This window comes from Leuciscus leuciscus, assembly GCF_965113295.1.
Source record: "Leuciscus leuciscus genome assembly, chromosome: 10".
In the NCBI taxonomy this organism is placed as follows: Eukaryota; Metazoa; Chordata; class Actinopteri; order Cypriniformes; family Leuciscidae; genus Leuciscus; species Leuciscus leuciscus.
The window spans coordinates 14,976,118-14,995,151 of record NC_138734.1 but is presented as its reverse complement, the minus strand read 5'-3'; the positions used below and the strand labels follow the sequence as shown (position 1 = coordinate 14,995,151).

At 37.9% G+C, this 19,034-nt stretch overlaps 1 protein-coding gene and 1 long non-coding RNA gene across 2 annotated transcripts in view; both read right to left on the bottom strand.

The window, feature by feature from the left end:
• The window catches only part of mafa (MAF bZIP transcription factor a), a 170,681-nt gene that overhangs the window by 49,761 nt on the left and 101,886 nt on the right, over nt 1-19,034 (bottom strand). The gene's annotated exons all lie outside the window — the stretch shown is intronic.
• LOC309507172 lies at nt 6,282-7,111 on the bottom strand. Its single transcript, XR_014209067.1, has 3 exons — nt 6,836-7,111; nt 6,556-6,801; nt 6,282-6,452 (listed from the first exon to the last, which is right to left on the bottom strand). It is a non-coding gene; the product is annotated as an uncharacterized lncRNA (long non-coding RNA).

Below are 19,034 nucleotides of genomic sequence, written 5' to 3'. Positions count from 1 at the left end.
TGTCTGTGGGTTTTCGATAGAGATCAGTTTTCAACCTGTTATTCTCCTTAACAATCAAAATGTCCAGAAAGTTCATTTTTTCTTTATCCGATGCAATAGTGAATTTCAAATGTTCATTCTTGGAATTGACAAAGGAAAAAAATTCTTCTAACAGTTTTTCAGATCCTGTCCACAAGAAAAATATATCGTCGAGGTACCTCCTCCAGACTGATATGTGGTCCAGGTAAGGATTCACTTGAGCGTTGTAGATAATTTCCTGTTCAAACAGTCCAACAAATAACGAAGCAAAGCTGGGTGACATTTTTGACCCCATCGCGACACCCGAGATCTGAAGAAATCTTTTGTTTTGATTCTCTACTTTGCTGGTTTCTCTATAGTCTTTTCTTTTTTTGTTTATAGGTATAGTCTCTTTGAATAGCTTGTTGCCTCTGTATAAAAATAATGAAATGCTGAGATTATAACAGATGTTTTTTTACTTCTCTGATCAAGTTTGAAAATTGTCTAAATTGTCTAAAAAACTAAATAGAAATGTCCATCTGACTTTTACCTTAATATGTTTTTTTGAATAATGTTTTTTGATTCTCTATGTTTCTTGGACACAATGTATAAATATGTAAATATCAATGTATGTCGATGGATGTATCCAATCTGTGTGATGGTGTGGTCACGTGATACAGACTTTAAAAGTCAACTGTTTTGTACACTTCCTGTTAGTCTGAGGAAGGGCCATGTGAGGCCCGAAACGTTACTAATAATTTTTTTTATATGGGAGCTTATTCGGTGTGCGGATCTGTTACTTACTACTACATAATTAATAAGAACCCACACACAAATTCCCAGAAATTATATTATAGTCTCTAAATATGACTCAGGTCAATACTTTAATGTAAGGGGCTGTGTACAAACTGAGAATTTTTTCCTTGGAGGTTTCCGCGTACAGACGACGCCATTGTCAAAAGATTCCCATTCACTGGGACCCGTGAAAACGACAAAAAATGCTGTATTCTACTGTCAGGCCATTAGATGGCGATGAAACACTATAGATTGAACACGTATTTCACATGTGCATGACGTCACTGTTTTCACAGATTTGCGTTTTTGTTGTTTACACGGACACCATTTTCAAAAACTTGCACTTTGAAACCCATTTTCAAAAGTTTGCGTTTTCAGGCACCCAAAATGCCATTGTCGTGTAAATGAACGGCCAAAACTCATATAAAGTCCTCAGTTTTTTGTTGAAAATAGTGTCGTGTAAACAGCCCCTAAGTTTAAAGAGATTTTTTTGGCACATTTCACCCCTACTGTGCAAAAACAACTATTAGTGCTAAGAAAAATTATAGCACACATCTTCACAATAAGCAACATGATTTGACACCTTATCATTGCAAATGTTCCATGTTCTTATTACTACTTGAACATACCTCATACCTCTATGCTCTATGCTCTAAGTGTCACTTACATTTTTTTTAAACTTTTTTTTTGCAATTTCTCAAACATTCACTACTTTTTCTCTCTGTTTTGTTTTATACCTTGGATTGTTTCCTAAATTGCACTTTGGGATTTTATGTGTGGTGTTCACTGATATTTTGTATGAACGACATCAGCACCATTTAACTACCAACAATTGACAACCTTTGCTATAGCAGCATGTTTATGGTGGCCAAAAATCGTGTTAGGCCACTCATTAGGATTTGAGAAAACGCACAGTAATGGACCATCATTTTGTTCAGTGAAGGTATAAGTTTCAAATGCAATAGCACTTAAGAACCTCAGAAGCTTATGTCTGGCCTACTCTATCCCAGAACAAGTGCATTATTACATCTGAGTGTCAAAGGTAACCAATAGCACTAATTACCCATGTTATCCACAGAGATTTGCTGAAAAAAATTTAATGGATCTCTTCAAAGTTAGAAACGAGTTGAGGTTAGGGAACTTTTCTTATCCTTAATTCTTTTATGACCATAAGTATCTCAGACCAACCCCAGATCCAAAATTGAATATGAAACTTTCAGAATAGGCAAGGCAAGGCAAGTTTATTTATATAGCACATTTCATAAACTATGGCAATTCAAAGTGCGTTACATAGAAAGGAATAAAAAATGATCATAAATAGAAAATTAAAACTGTTATTCACAGTGCTTTACATAATCATACTATGGCAATTCAAATAGCTTTGCATAGAAAATAAACACAAAATAAAAGCAAGGGTAATAAAAACAGTTATAAAAGGAACTAAAAGAGATAAATGATACAGTTATAAAATGAATTAAAGTAAAATGAATTAAAGTAGTTAAAAGATGATACATAGAATAAACTCATCTGGCAAAACACCGGTGTATCTTACTTTGCATATAGTTTTACTCTGACACTGTGTCTGTGGTGTTTATTCGGCGCGCCTAAGAATTCCATTAGACGTCTCCGATGGACCTGATTTTTCCTTATAGTCGGACAGGAGGAACTCTAGGACTGACCTCGGGTTCACTGCCCCATCAGTCCGCACCCCCAAAAAAACATTTGTTCGGAAGCTCTAGGAATGGAGTCAATCCAGTCCGCACCCCATAGAACCTTGAGTTTAATTGACAATTACTCCACCACAGACCCAGGTCATCTGCATTGTTTCATCTTTCAATTTCCACAATTAAGTGATTTATGTTTCTCTTTTACCAAATTCTCAGTTCCACGTGAGTTCAGTTTAGAATCAAAAGGAAGAATACATTGCAATCAGTCGGACGTTCAGTGGATACAGTTATAAAAAGAATTAAAAGAGATATACTGGCAAAACACTGGTGTATCATATTTTGTACAGCTGCTTGTTATACTGTGATATTATCCCATGAGGATTGTACTGTGTCTGTGGTGATCTTTCAACGCGCCTAAAACATCTATTTGAAGTCTCCAATAGACCCGATTTTTGCCTAAAATCGGACCGGAGGAGCTCTAGGACTGACTCACGGGGTAACCTCGGGTTCACTGCCCCAAAATAGTTTCCATGTCCAGAATGTATTCATCTACAGAGGTATCTATGTAACACTGATCTCAGTTAGCATCCTCTGGGACTACAAACTTGAGTTTTTCAATGTGACCCATGGACAGGATATTACCATTAAAGTGGGAATTTTGTTTTTATCACTGGCAATGAAGAGAGCTGTGTAATGGAGGATATGGCTCTCTGAGAAGCTTCTAACCCAGGTGCTAGTATCTGAGCTTGCTGTCTCATCAATAATTGACAGCATCAAACCAATCAGAACAATTTGCTCCCCACAAAGCGAAGTGCTAGAGCAGGCTGGAGGTGCTTAATCATTAATGAGGCAATTAGTTGAAACTGTTACACCTGGCCCGAGTCGTTTGCGGAGTGGCCGCTTGTCTGATGCTACACCAGCGGACTCTGGGATATCAACTGACAAGAGTCCTAGCAGGGTCATCTGTTGACAAGAAGAGTGCCGCCTAATACCTCTACAAAACATGTCCTTTAACTAACTTGTATGCTTTTCAGTAGATTTGGGAAGAGGGACAATCTTGCAGAAAAGAAGATGCAGCTTGTAGTGTTTAAAATGAATTCTATGGGTGGACCATTTTTGTGGACAGACAAAGCATTGATCTAAGACTGGTGTAACTGCAGTCAAACATGTTAAAATTATTATTATTATTATTATTATTATTTAAATATTAAAAATGACCAACAAAGTAATCTGAAACTGCAAGGTTTCAGAGGGAGATCCAAGTTCTGAGAGGTCCTCTTAGAGGGACTCATTGACTGTCTATATTGGAAGATTTGATGGTTAATCAATTCTGCTTCCAAGCCAGCTTTTTTTAGTTTAGTTTTACTCTTGAAGAACTAGTCTTGATTCAATAAGATTGTTGTATGGCACAGCACTGGCGCCAAAACAATTTTGTCTGATTGGCTATCTGACCTATGTAGGTGAACATAAGAGTGGCACCAATCTGTTCACTTTATCATGCATACAGTATGTGGATCAGAGGTGGTCTTAGAAATATAATGCGGTCAACCGACCTGAAACTACTTCAGCCATGCAGTATTTTAAAAATATTCTGTCATCCAATTTTAGAGGGCACTGTATTTTGTGTGATTTTATACACAAATAAATTGTGTTAAATTAAATAAATGTTACTACCAAACAGACAAGGGAGCTGGGGAATAGTAAATCACTTTTTTTTTTAGTTGGTGGGGTGTGTTTTATATTACTGATAAAGTCCCTCCCAAAGCATGTGTCTCAAGCATATACACATAAAAACCGAGCGTAGCGTTAGTTAGTTCAGACAGGCCACGTATACATAGGCTGCGAAAATCGCTCCAACCACTCCCATTCTCCTATTAGAACGGGAGGATATATATATGTGGTACTACTGCCCAGGAAACATGCTCAAACTGCTCGCATCCCTCCCGCCCTCCAACTGTATCAAGCAGGGCTGGACTGGCCATCGGGCATACCGGGCATTTGCCCGGTGGGCCGACGTGCTTTTTGGGCCGATACATCTCATAGGCTACTCATACATAATTTTTTTTTTTGTTTTTTTTTTTTTTGGCCCATCAAATTTGTACATCGGCGGCCCATTCGTTTTGTTTTGTTTTGTTTTGCTTAATTGGCGGCGCTGGGTTTGTGCCTGTGTAATGCAGTGGTCAAAAAAAGTCAGTGTTAGTTTTTTTTTCTTTCTGACAGACCAGCCCATGAAACACGTAGATCAGCGGCCCATTGGTTCTTTTCTTGATTGACACTGGGCTGGCCCAATCACAACTTTAAACGAGTGAGCGAGCGTGCAGCAGTGTCAGTTGTATCTGTCAAAATAGTCTGCGAGATGGAGAAGAAACGCAAGGATTGTGCAGAGAAATAGCGTGAACCAGGCCCTTAAAGCAGACACTTTAAATTGTGTCAAAATATATGTTTTCTGCCCTCCATCAGCTCCAGTGATGATGATGATAGTGAGGAGGATCAGGAGAGAGATGAGAAAGTGTAGAGCCTGCTGTAAGCAGAACTACTTTCAAAACACTTAAGCTATGTCATGATTGAGTGTAGGAACCCATAACCCAGTTACAGATTATTTCCACATTGCATAGTTGACGATTACATAGACAGTATATAAACACGATTACCGCAATTCACTAGAAATGTAATGAGAGGCTTTTGTAAACCATGTTTTCCGCCAAAATAAAAGCTTGATGCAGTTTGCGTCAAAATAAAAGATCATGTGCTTATCTCTTTCAAGTATAGAAATTGGTACAAAATTCATTATGAAAGTTTCCTTTATTTTTTAGTGCATTTGTTTTACAAAATATGGCTATTACTGTCATTGGATCAATATTATAACTATTATTATGTAGTAGGTGTAATGTAAATAGACACTGTAACTAAAAGAGGTTTGAATTTTTCGTTTAATTTGCACACTGAATATGGGTTGGAGCTTTTAATTTTGAACTCTCAAAGTGCACCAGATTGATGAATTTAACATTAAAATGAACAAAATTTTCTCACGGGGGGACATGCCCCCGGACCCCCCTAGAAGAACCAAGGTCCACCCACCACAGTTTTTCCAAAAATCCTGTGAGAAACACTGGTATAGCTATGCCATTGCAGCTTATAGCTTGTTTTAGGATTCATCACTGTGGAGTATAGTTCAACTGTATTAATTAATAAATGTCAAATTTTCACTCGTTCCTATACTCACTTATTACATGGCATTCGTGGTTTTAAGGAATAGGAGTTGGTATGCATACAATTAAGGGCGTGCAAAGATGGGTGGTGTTTATGATCATATAGTGGGCCAGTCTGGGCCAAAATGCCCAGGCTGATTTTTTGTGATTTTTTGTGATTTAGTCCAGCCCTGGTATCAAGCATACTTCCGTGCATTTTCTGGCTGTTGTCTTCTTTGTTTCAGATTACCAAGGCTTCTAAGTCCTAGCGTCACGGACATCATCCCTAAGAGACACTCATCCTCATAGCCAAGCTACAGTATAGACGTCCTGGATTTCACTGCTACGTCTACACGTTAAAACTGTTGCTTAAAGACATTACTAAACTGTCTTAAATCCGTACATCACTCAAGCTGATGGTTCTATGGGGAATTAATGCTAAAGATCTGTATGTCATTAATTATGGAGCAAGAACCCCCATAAGGAACCATACCGCCAAAGATAAATTGTGTTCAGTAAACTCAAGTAACTTGCCAAAGTGGTCTCGTCTGAACTTCGAGTAACCATCACTATGAAATAGGGATGGGACGATTACCGGTTTCACTATAAACCACGATAAAATGTACTGACGGTGATTGATTATCGCGATTTTAGATCCTGTTCAGCCAGCAACAGTCTGACGCAGGGGCAGCGCGCAATGTTGTTGTTTTTTTATTCAAGAAGGAATTGCGGAAGGCAGTGACCGTGCTCGGGAGATTTTTCAGCCTTTTAAGAGAACCAATTCTGAGGTGTGGTCATATTTTGGCTTTAACAAAAGTCCTGAGGGAAACTTAATCGAGGATGGTCACCCTGTCAGCAGAACAGAAAAAGTCGTTGCAATAGGGATCTGCCGAGTCCTCTTGTGTGACCATTACCCACTGTTGTATAGCGAACGCAAGGCAAGTTAACTTTGACCTCAATACCAAAACTACGTCTGGGAAATAATTGGGCATAAAATGTTGTTTTAAGTTGAACTATTTTATATCAATCACTTGAAATAAACGTGAAGCTTCCGCAAAGAAAAGTTCGCAGCAAGTAGCTTTGAGCCAAAGACAAACGAACAAGTTCAAACAAGACTATTAAGAGTGACATTTAAGGGATAATAATTTATATATCTATAATAATATATATATACATAATTACGGGGACATTGAATTGAGATTAATGTTTTTTTACCTGTTTATAAATCCATTATGTACAGCGTACAAAACAATCGTTCAGACAAGATGATCACAACAATATTATCAAACTCTGTAAACAATAAATCAACTCGGATTTAATTTTCAATACAATTAAAAATGGAGACGCAAGACGGCAAGTTGTATTTGAATGAAACGAGAGATCGCGTCCATTGTGATACATGGTGTAACGTCTGTGAGAGAGTTTGAAGTCTGCCCTGATAAAGAATACAAGACAGTGCAAATGAACTGGGCTGCGTTTCCCAAAAGCATCGTAAGCCTAAGTTGATCGTAAAAACGATCGTACGACTGATCTTAATATTACGGTCTGTTTCCCAAAAGCATCGTAGCTTAACCCTCAAACCGTATTCACATTACAGCCCTTAATTCCGTAATTGTGGACAAATGTGGGCACGGAGGTCTCAGGTGTGATCCAACAATTTTTTTTAAATAAATGTTATATCACTATCTTCGATAAAATAAAAACTATCCATTTATGGTGTTTTTTTTTATTTTTGGGGTATTTTTGAATTTATTTAAATTAATAATACCATATTTTCTATTTAAAATATGCTTATTTTTATGTTATATTTAATATTTCTTTAACTTCAGTCAAAAACATCATTTCATTCAATTCAGATAGCTAAAACTTAAAAAATGTGGTGACTTTGGTGACATCTGGTGTCTTATGTTGGTATAAAATTTACAAAAAAAGCAATAATATCAATTATTTCAATAGTAAATATGGCTTTAGTACTCAATGGCTGCATATAGGCTGAACTCTATAAAACTGTTATAATAAATGTAAGTTTTTGACTTTATCACAAGTTAAAACTGTAATTTAAAAAAAATATATATATCTGTGTTAGGTGAGACAATACAAAAATGCAAAATATGCTTAGACAAATATGACCAAATATGACAAATAAGTAGTAGATCATTTATTGTTTATTTTAAACAAAAAACATCAAATTTAAAAATATAAAAAAAATGTATTGGTACAAAACTGAAAAGAATAAATTACTTTGGTGACATCTGGTGTCTTATGTTGGTATAAAATTAACAAAAAATTAATTAAAAATAAATAATATCAATAGCCACTAGATGGCTCTACTAAAGGGCTGCATGTAGGCTCTATAACTCTATAAAACAGGTAAGAACAAACAATAATCATAGTTATAATGTGTTCATGCACTTGTGCGCATGTGTGTGCGTGTGCACAGGTGATTTTAGAAAATAAAATACAAATTCAGTCATTGGCTCATTCAATTCTTTGTTTTTATATGTGTGAGTGACTTTTTATAAAAAAAACCAAAAAAAAACCGCTCTGTTATTGGCTCATTGAATGCTTTCTTTGTGTGTGTCTGTGTGTTTGTGTGTGTTTTTGTGTGTGTGTGTGTGTGAGTGTGAGTGTTTGCCACAATGAGATTGTTGTACAGGATCACCCCTTCATTTGTGTGTATGTATGATATGCATTGTGTTGGATCTATTGATTTTTTTTTGACAAAAAAAAAAAAAAACGCTCTGAATTACAGTTTTTCCCATTCATTCCTATGGGTGCCCATTTTTGTCCACAAAAGCGAGATTAAGGAGTTTTTTTTTTTCACCCACTTAACATTCTTGAATCGAGTCAAATTTTTTTTTGTGTGTTCAGGTGGCAAACTTAGGAAAAGTTGCCAAGTCTTGTACCGCTCAGATTAAGGAAAGTATTTTTAAAAAATTAATACAAATTATTTTGCCCACATTTGTCCAGATTACGGTTTGAGGGTTAAGTAGCACTTGAAAATCTTCGTAGATCTACGAGTGCTCTGGAGTAATCGTACATCACCAAGTTCATCGTAAGAAGACAGATTTATGAGGACACCTGCAGGACAACCGGCAGATTACAACTTTAACTTTATTCAAATGCAATGTGATTATAATATAAGGTTTGATTGTACTTTATTGTTCTTTTTTTGTTGTTGGTTAAATTAATGTATAAATTAAATAATTAAAAAGGTCAGAAAACAAAACAAAAATAGAAATAATTTAATCTAATAATTTTAATCAAAATTAAATGAATGAACAAAAAATAAATAAAAGAAATCCTTTTAATCTGTTAAAAATTACATCTTTGTTTCACTCTATCTCCTCTAAAAGGACATTAATTTCATCTTTTTGAAAGGAATCTTTTTTTATTTATTTTTTTTAGCTATTTTGTCAGTGCCTCCGCCTGTAGGTGCTTTATATAGACTTGTCTTGATTGCTTATCCACAACAGATGACAATTATTAGGTTAAACGTTCCATTTAAGGTTATGTTTCAGCACTTCACGAATGGACAGCGACTCTTAAGTAGCACGTAGAGCGCATTCTCGCGCGTTCATGTTAAGTGCATTTTTGGGAAACGCTCGTGGAATTGCTGCGAGCGTTCGTAACCTTGCACGTAGAAAGCCCTCTTAAGAGCTAAGATACATCGTTATCGGGAAACCCGGCCCTGGTAAGTTAGTTCCACGAGACTTTTATAGATGTTTTCTCTCAGTTAAGCACACTCTTCACATACATGTCAAAGAGCGAATGTTAAAAGGGAAAAGAAAACACTCTAAAACACGCTACAAATCAAAGTGGAAGTAAACACATTATATTAAAACAACGGTCAGCAGTAGAGTGGTCATCTTCCTCTTTGCGCGAGCAATCTCACTCTCACTGTGTGTGCGCGCTCACATAAAAACAGCATGCATACAATAACGTACGCCATAGAAGAAGTTATCTTAAAGGCACATCAACATTCATGTCATGAACACTACTTAACACTAGGTGGCCGTTACAATGGATGTGCGCGGTGTTATAATGCGTTGCTATTGACGACCGTCATTATAAGGAAGGAAATGCCACAGAAAAGAATCTTGCTTTAAAAAGTGCATAGAGCTGCTTGTTTTATTTGTTGTTTGTTGATTTTCAAATATAAAACTTGTTGAAATGTCTTCAGTGTGAGCATCAACTCTTTTTAAGCACTTTCATCTCGTTTTAACAAAACCATGATAATACTGATAATCGCGATAATTTTGGTCACTATAATCGTGATATAAAATTTTCATACCGTCCCAACCCTACTATGAAATAAATTGTATTACTGTAGTTGAAATGATGTATTACAGTAATTTGAAAGTGATTGCAGTACCAGTTTTGGCCACAATCTTACATACGGATCCTTTAAGTAATGTACTTTTGTACTTAAGTAATGGCTCATTTTGCCCAACTGGTCAAGAATGGCACTAGCAATGCAAAGGTCATGGATTTGATAAAACAATTCATTTTTAAGTGTTATGAATTCAGATTAGAGTTAAGTAAAGTAACTGATTTTTTTTTTTTAATTTACAACAAAATATGTTACTTTTTTCATTTATTGACTGATGCCTCTCTTGTCTCTGTCTTAAAAATAAATAGTGTTGGAGTATTGGTGCATTCAAGTCCTACTGGGAAGTTTCTATTTATGAGTTAGAATGCCACAATTACTATCTCAGGCTGTGTTTACACTTGGCATTAACATGCGATCACCGTGATCCTATCAAGCAGATCGGATCATAAGCCAATCAGAACAACGGTGCGTTTACACCTGTCCACATCAAGTGGCACACCAAGGCTTCTGTATCTGGATAACAGATCGGATCTCGCACTGTGCTTGTTTCTGCTACTTTTTTTTACTCTGTTCTAATCCGGAGATCTGGTACTCTTTAGCCCTGTTTACACCTGGTATTAAGATCGTTTTGGTCGACCAGATCACAAGTGGACACTAGGTGTATGAAATGTTTTGAGCTTGTCCACTTTCAACTACTTCCAGAGGCAGTCGAAAATGCATTAGACTGGATTGCTTTCAAAGTGTAGACTCTCATGTGGTCAAATATGTTTGAACAGCCACAAAAGGCCATCTACTCTCTGCCTACTGACCTAAAGCGTAAACATTATGGGAAGCACGCTAGCCAGACGGGATTTAAACTGTCAGCTGAAGACCCAAGCTTGCTTTGAAGACGAAAAACATACGAAGCACAATGTTTTCTCACCATTCCTGATTTCTAACACACACTCACCGCGTTTGCCATGGTCTTGTGGCTGTCAGAGCAAAAACAAATGCTTCTGTTCTCTGTGTGTTTTTCAGTCATCTCCATGACTGGACGGGCGCTGATTTCTTTGTTTTTACCGAAAACTTCGGCATCTCGCCACCACCAGTCCCTTTGATGACGAGACCCTGAAGTCTTTGTTCTGGATCAGGGCGAACTACCACCATCTCATTGACCTCCCAGACACCTCTGGACTAAACTGGAGGGATGCCATCATCCCGGTGTCTGGAGAGTGTCTACCCCTGGACCAGAACACAGCCGGACCCAGAGCCCATTTCACCACCTACGACCACGGAGGAATCGTGGCTGACTGACTGATGGACTTCTGTATGGAGGTATCGTCTCCCACCCTATCCCACCCTGTGTCTCAACCTTCATCGCTGTTTCTAGACACCACAGTGGACTGTTTGGACTCTGATTTATCTGTTTGCTCTGAACCTTCATCGCTGTTTTCAGACAGCATAAATAACTTTTTTGACTCCGATTTTTCTGTTTGTTCAGAATCTTCATCACTGTTTATAGACAGCACTATGGACTGTTTTCAACCATCGATCTCCTCAAGTCTCCATCTGGCTCTGTCACCGCCATTCTAAGCCAGTCCTCCAGCCCTGCCACTGCTCGAAGTTTGCAGTCTTTCACCATCTCCTGTGATGCCAAGCTGTGACGTCGAGCAACCTCCATCAGTGCCTGAGCAAGTGGATCCTGTGGCTCTGCCACCGGCCTCTGATCACCTCGTTCCGTCTCGGCCTGTCGACCTGTCAGCGCCACCTTGGCTCCTCCCACCTTCGGCTCCACCAGACATACTCGGCCTTCCGACTCTACCGGGGTCTCTCGTCCCACCGGCTCCCCCTTGGTCAGTCATCACACGACCTCCGCCACGGACTTGCGGATCTTCCGCTACTCTCCGTTCCTCCACCCCTACGGCTGCAGTGGGCTCTTACTTCCCTTTCGGTACACCTTGGTCCTCCATCACACCAACATCGCCTCAGTCCTCGGGTAATCTGCTCCACCTCAGATGCTCGTTACCGCAGCATCGCCTAGGCCTCCTGTGTCAGCGACGTTGCTCTGCTCCATCAGCTCTCCGTCTGCGCCCTGGGATCTATCAGCTCCGCCTCCGTCGGTCATCCCCCAGTTGACGTCAGCCTCTACACCACCTTGGCTCCTCCCTCCCTCGACTTTGCCGTGGGCTGTCATCACTGTGCTCTGGGTCTGTGCCATCGGATGTACACCATTATCGCCGCCAAATCTCATTGTCGTCCATCTGTCGCCATCTCCTGTCACCATCCCTACACCATCTCCACGCCCGCCTCCTCATTCTCCACGCCGCAAGTTCACGCCTTATGAGAGGGGGCATTCTGTCACGTTAGTATCACCTTCATACTTTTTATTTGTTTGTCTTCAGTCACATATTTTCTTTGTTCTATTTTCCCACCACTCATCAGTCACCATGGACACGAATCCTCCAGCACAGCTGCTCATCATTTAGGTTGTTATCTCTGTGTAATAGTTCCTCTGTTTTCAGGCCTCAGTTGTTGGTCGATGTTTGTGTTTATGTTAGTTGCATGCTCACACTGTTACACCATCTGATTTTTATTTATTTATTATTATTAAAGACATTTTGTATTGGAACCTATTATCTTCATCTTGTGACACTCGAATTGCCTCTCAGAAATCAAAGCTTTGTCAAGAGCAATATCAACTAAGATAATACATCATACACATTACCTACTGTTTTATGTGTATTTAAGTGTTTTAAATATTGTATGATGTGATGCGTGATATGTTGAAACAATCAAACAACCAAGACCTGCTATATTGGTCTGAATGTGACATTGAGGCCGTAGCCAGGAGAAAAAGTAATGCAAAAGTATCATTTTTAGCTATTTTTGGAGTAAAACAATTTTGTAATGCATTACTTCTACAAGTAACGGTCCCCAACACTGACTGTAGTCATTTAATTTACTGTGTGAATGTGAATTTAATGTGAATTTCATGTAATTAAAATTCTAAATCAACATTTTTTTTACGTTCTAGCAAAATCAATGAAAACGTGGACTGTGAAAACACCTTAAATATGCAAGTGTAAGTGGGAAAAATGTGAAAAGTAGTTTTAAATTATTGTAGTATGTTCGGAAGTAAAAATTATCTGACAGATTTTCAATTCCATTGTGTCTAGGAGCCACCAAGAGTATAGTGTATACAGTTGGACAGCCCGGCCCTGCAATCACACATATTTAGAATCTTATTGGTGACATATTTAGAACCAGATTGCTCTTATTGGTGCATTTGTATGCATGGTTTTGCATTGAAATTTTAAGATTCAATTACAATACGTTTTTAAAAAACAACAAAAAAAACATCATTGGTCACTGTTAGAAGGGACAGTCCCTGTCAACGTGAACGGATGCACCACACCTCCAATGCAAAAAGACAGTTTTAAACACTCTGGTAGAACAAACTAAAATTAACTACACTAAGTAAATAAAAAAGAGGCCTAAATTATAACGTGAAACCACACATTTTGAATGTGTTACCAGAAGTAATTGCCTGTTGTCTGTGAATGGTTTACAAAAACCAAGTATTTGGGGTTTGCATTTTGCACCACTGAAAAAACAGACAAGTGCTGAAAAGATCGTCAAGTCGGAGCTTTGCAACCAAATTAAATGAAATTGAAAGGAAGTAGCAAGACGTTCAATGGAAAAGAATAATTGAGGTGTCTGGAAAATTCCGAAATGACCTTGTTACAGTGACACTTTTGCAGCACTTTCTGGGTGAAGCTTTAAGTCTGCTCTGTCGGTAGACTGACATGTGTGCGTAAAGAGCTCCTGAAGCCCTTACAACTTCAGACTTTCTTCTAATGTCTTAGTTCCGATGAATTTCGAAAGAACATCTCCCCTTACTTGAAGATAAGAAAAAAAAAAGATAGAATGCAACACGCACTTCACTTGAGTTTTGAAGAAAGACATTTTGGGTATGTTTGCATGTGTGAGTGTGTGCATGCATTAATGTACAGTGCCCTGACATTAATTTGAACATTTAATACTTTTTGGGACAACAGTTTGTGTTGTAGCCATATTGATACTTGCATGGAGACAGTATGGAAAGTTTCAAGAAAAACTGTTTGGGAAAGGAGGAACCCTGCAAATATTTTCTTCCTGCTTTTGTGGTATTTTAAAAGTGAGGCTTTCGAGACGTCTACTTCTGTTCCTGATCCACACAGCCTGTTACTGATGCTTTTACAGACAAGGATTGCCAAATTAGATCCTGCTATTTAAAGAATTGTCCATATTAACTGCTGGTTTGCCTTTGCAATCCATATACTTGGAGAAAAAGAAAAAGAAAAAAAAAGCCTTAAAATAATATTTTGTTGAATCTTACTGTATTTTGTAATTATTTATTTGTGAAAATAACTCAAGATAAATAAATATGACCATATTATAAGGATGAGTTCAAATGTTTCTTTGTCACAGTTTATGTATTTCATAATGAAACTAAGTTCACTCCATTTTCCATGTTAGATTCTAGTAAATGTGTCAGTGGACATGAGTCACGTATGATTCAGCTACGATCCGACCGTTTGTGTATGTAAGTGAAAAGCAATTCTCATCAAGGAAACACTCAAATGTCATGTTAATATAGTTACATAACCTTGTGTAAAAATGTTTGAACTACACTGAATTTTAGCCGTATTTTAGAATTTTAATGTAGTACTATTAAGTTATATTTTTCACTTTAATTGAAACATTTGGTAACACTATTTTACAGTGTTTTTACACGTTGCATATATGCAAAATTACATGCAAATAACCCTAAACCAACCCTAACCCAATAGTAAGTACATGTTGTGTATTATTATTATTGTATTACTCAGAACTTAAATGTATAATTACACTGTAACACGGACACCTTCAAATAAAGTGTAACCCACTATTTTAAAGTGCCCTTGTTAAAATGTAATCATACACTGAAAATAGTATTAATTAACAATATGTATTTACTATATGGTTAGCTTTTAGAATAAGGCTTGGTTTAGGTTGACGATATGCATAATTTAATGTTTTTATTACAGTATGTATGTATGTAGTATATGTAACAAGGACACTGTAAAATAAGTGTTACCAAAAAAAATTAAAAATAAATGAAGCACATTTTATTTTGAAGTATGCATCTTATTTTAGATGCAGCACATTTTTTAAGTCTCTTATCCCAGATAAGGAGCACAGTAAATATGCAGAGGGATTCTTGCAGCTCAACTGGTAGAACATGGTTCTAGCAACAACCAAGGTCATGAGTTTGATTCTCAAAGGAATATGCCAAATTAATAAAATGTAATGCAAATTTATCGAAATTTGAAGGAAGGTAGAAAAAAAGAAAAACATTCTTAGGTGTGTTTATTAACGATACTTGAAACATATATCAGCAAAACAGCAGCATAAATGAAAGAGGAAAAAAAAGTGACTCGAAGGACTTTATGAAGACAAACAGAAAAGGCATGGAGAGCGACAGATAGAGACGGAAAAGACAAAAAGTGTGTGTGTGTGTAAGACTAACCCTTGAAGGGAAGACAGCAGTGTGTGGCTGTAATGAAACATTCATGCCTCTCTGAGCTCATTGAATACTCACTGTAATTGCACTGGCAGGGTGAGAGGAAAGGGCAGAGTGAACGCGTGTTAGTGTTAGTTGGAGAGAGGAGGCAGAGTCAGTCTCTCAGCAACAACCCCTGTCAAAGAAACACTGCTGCCCAACATGCAATCCTGACCTCAGCGGTCAAAGGGTAAAACCCAGAAAATCATTGAACTCTACTGACGGTAAAGGGTTACTGTAAAAACATCCAGTAAATGACAATCAAACAGATTCAGCTGATCAGGAGAATTTCTAAACAGGTTAAAATGAATAATTTTTTTATTTATTTTTTTGCTAGTAAATCCTAATATAAAAGAAATGCTTTCATGCACATCAATAAAAAAAATCAATAAAAAAAAAATCATTGTCCTTTCATTGAGCGACATTCTCCTCTAAGTTCATCAGATTTTTGGTCCTAACCAGCTAGGACTAAGACAAGTAAAGAAACAAGTATAAAAATGTTAATGGTTACTTGGTTTCTAGTACAATATACTGAGTAGCCCCCCCACAGTTTATATTTCACTGGCTGCGTCCAAAATGGCATACTCTCTTGAGTAGGTACTTATTTTTGAATAAGTAATTACTTCACAACTGCTAAAAATGTACGTTCTATATAGTATGAGTGTGTGTAGTATGAGTGTAATCTGGACGTATTACATTCGCCATGCTGTCACTATGACGTGACCTTCCAGCGTCAGTTGCGTCGCTTCACTGCCATTCACAAATCCTCTCCCGTGGCCTCATGGGATAATAAAGTGTCATAACAAAATAATTGTATGCACACTTCAAAATCTCGCAGAAAGAAGTAGGCCATCCGGGTACTTTTTCCCTACTATGAGTGTGTGTGTATGTGAACATACTTCTTTTGTCAAATACTGTTTTTTGCGTACTGTATAGGAAAGTATGCAATTTCAGATGCAGCCATTGGTTCAAAAGTTATCGCTATGTCTGTACGTTAAACATTACATATTTTCTTACTGGCTGTATTTAAAGTCACATAATGCAGCAGTTTCTCTTTCAGTGCAGACAGACAAATGACTTGATCCTGGATATGTATCGTCGCACCAATATTTAGTTATACAATAACATTCATGAATTGTGTTAATTATTTAATAAACTGAAACAAAGCATAAATCTCTAAATTTGACGAAAATGTTTTAGAAGTTGTCAATATCGTGTGTGTGTGTGTGTGTGTGTGTGTGTGTGTGTGTGTGTGTGTGTGTGTGTGTGTGTGTGTGTGTGTGTGTGTGTGTGTGTATGAATATATATGTTAAACATTATAGGTCAATGTTCAGAATTTTTTTTTTTTTTTTTTTTTTTAAAGTCACGCATGTGGGTAAACTCTGTAATCCACAATTAAGTATTGTGCAATATGTGTCACGCTATGGTCAACCCAATATTTTATGTATTTTCTGTCACTATCATCCAGCCCACCTTAACAGTAAAATGTATGATAACACAGTTTAGTATTGCTCATTCTATATGAGCTGCAGTATTAAAAAAAAAAAAAAAAAGAAGTGTGTTTTGCTTCAAGCTTCAAGAGAAGTAAAGTTATGCAAACCAATGTAGGTGGTGCTTCATGTGGTTAGATGGTGTTAATTCTTGAGCACTGTTTAGATATAAATGCACTAGGGGCTTTTTTTCTGGATCTTTAGAAACTGAAAGGCTTTTTTTTTTACATGAGATGCTAATCAAAGCTTAAGCATTTCTCCTCATTACATGCTCCATGATCAACAGTCTACCTGTGTAATTATATGGTAATATACCCAAGAACTAATCACACTGGTAAGAATGTTGAGTGAACGACCATTTTAATTCTCATTTGAATTCTAGTCCAAAACATTTGCACACACTGAAGTAGGAATATTCTGTGCTCTCTCTTGCTGACTGCAGCCATCTGGACTCAATAAAGTTTTTCTTTCTAAATTAACAGCTGTCAGAATGACAAAAAACTGGGCTTTCTCTTTTCTCTTGAAAGTTTTACTCTCATGGTCAGTTCTTTTCACTCTTTTATGGCAGGGCTTAGACAATTTGATACAGAAGCCCTAAGAGGCATTGCATTATTATTTATTGTCTGTCTTGCTTCTTAATGATACTGTAATAATGCATGGCCTTTAATGGCTTCCATAATTTTAAAGTTGTATAACACAACATTTTGTTGTATATATGTATGTGTGTATATATACATACACACACACACACACACATATATATATATATATATATATATATATATATATATATATATATATATAAAACTAAATAAACTAGATAAGACCTAGCAACAACTCATGACACCTAAAATACTACATCAGCAGAACAGTAATATATGCCTGGCAAAACTCAAAATGTTGTGGCAAGCATGACATTGTCAGTGATCTGCCAGGCTCCACCACCACACAATCACAGAGATCGCTGTCACCTGAGTACTAATCACACGCACCTGCACGTCATCTGATCATCAGCACAGTCAGCACAAAAGCACTCACCTCACACAGTCACATTGTCTGATCTCGTTTGAGTAAGGACTCACTTCCTTGTTACTCTTACCTTCCTACGATTGATGTTTAGTATGATTGTCTACCATCCTGTTTCTCCTAAACCCGGATTTCCACCAACTGCGGAACGGCTGCGGATCGGCTCCGCTGCATGTCGGCTCCGTGCTCTGCCGTCCTTCGATACCCACCAGATCCAGTTTTGTTGCAGAACGGCTGTGGCCAGGACTGACAGCTGAAGTCACAAGGACCCACGAGATCTCGCAAATTCATGTATGATTGCACGATATAAGTGCTGAATTGCTGCGGAGCTCTCCGGCATCTGGCAAAAATAGAAGCTCTGCGTATCTGCTCCGGAGGGCTGCGGATCGCCAGAGTCAGAACGCAGCCGTTCCGCAGTCAGTGAAAATACACACATTGACTTTATTGGAAACCTATTGACTCCGCTGCCGTTCCAGAGTGGATCCACAGCCGTTCTGCAGTTGGTGGAAATCCGGGGGTAAGTCTCCATCATCTTCCTGGTTTCTGTCATCACTCAGCTACTTACCTCTCTCCGTTCCACTGTGTGTACTCCAGCGATCTCTCACCACAGGATCCACAACCTCCTTCATCATCTGCAAAAGAACCACAGACTATCAGTATATCTCGCCATCATTATTCAAAGACATTCTCCATTATCGTCACCCACTGGTGCTCACTGCTACTTGTTTCAATAAACCTGTTTCTTACCAGTATCATTTTTCTTGAGTCTCTGTTGCATAACAGAAGACCAGACCAACACAGCGTGAGAATGAGTTCCCCGGATCCTTTCCAAGAGGTTGTGGACGCCCTCAAGCGTGCACTTTCCTCTACCACTTCTGCATCACCTGTCACTACTTCTCCTTCACCACCAGTGGCCTCCAGTCCTGTGGCCAATCCAGCGTCCTACTCTGGCTTGCCGGAGGATTGTGACGGATT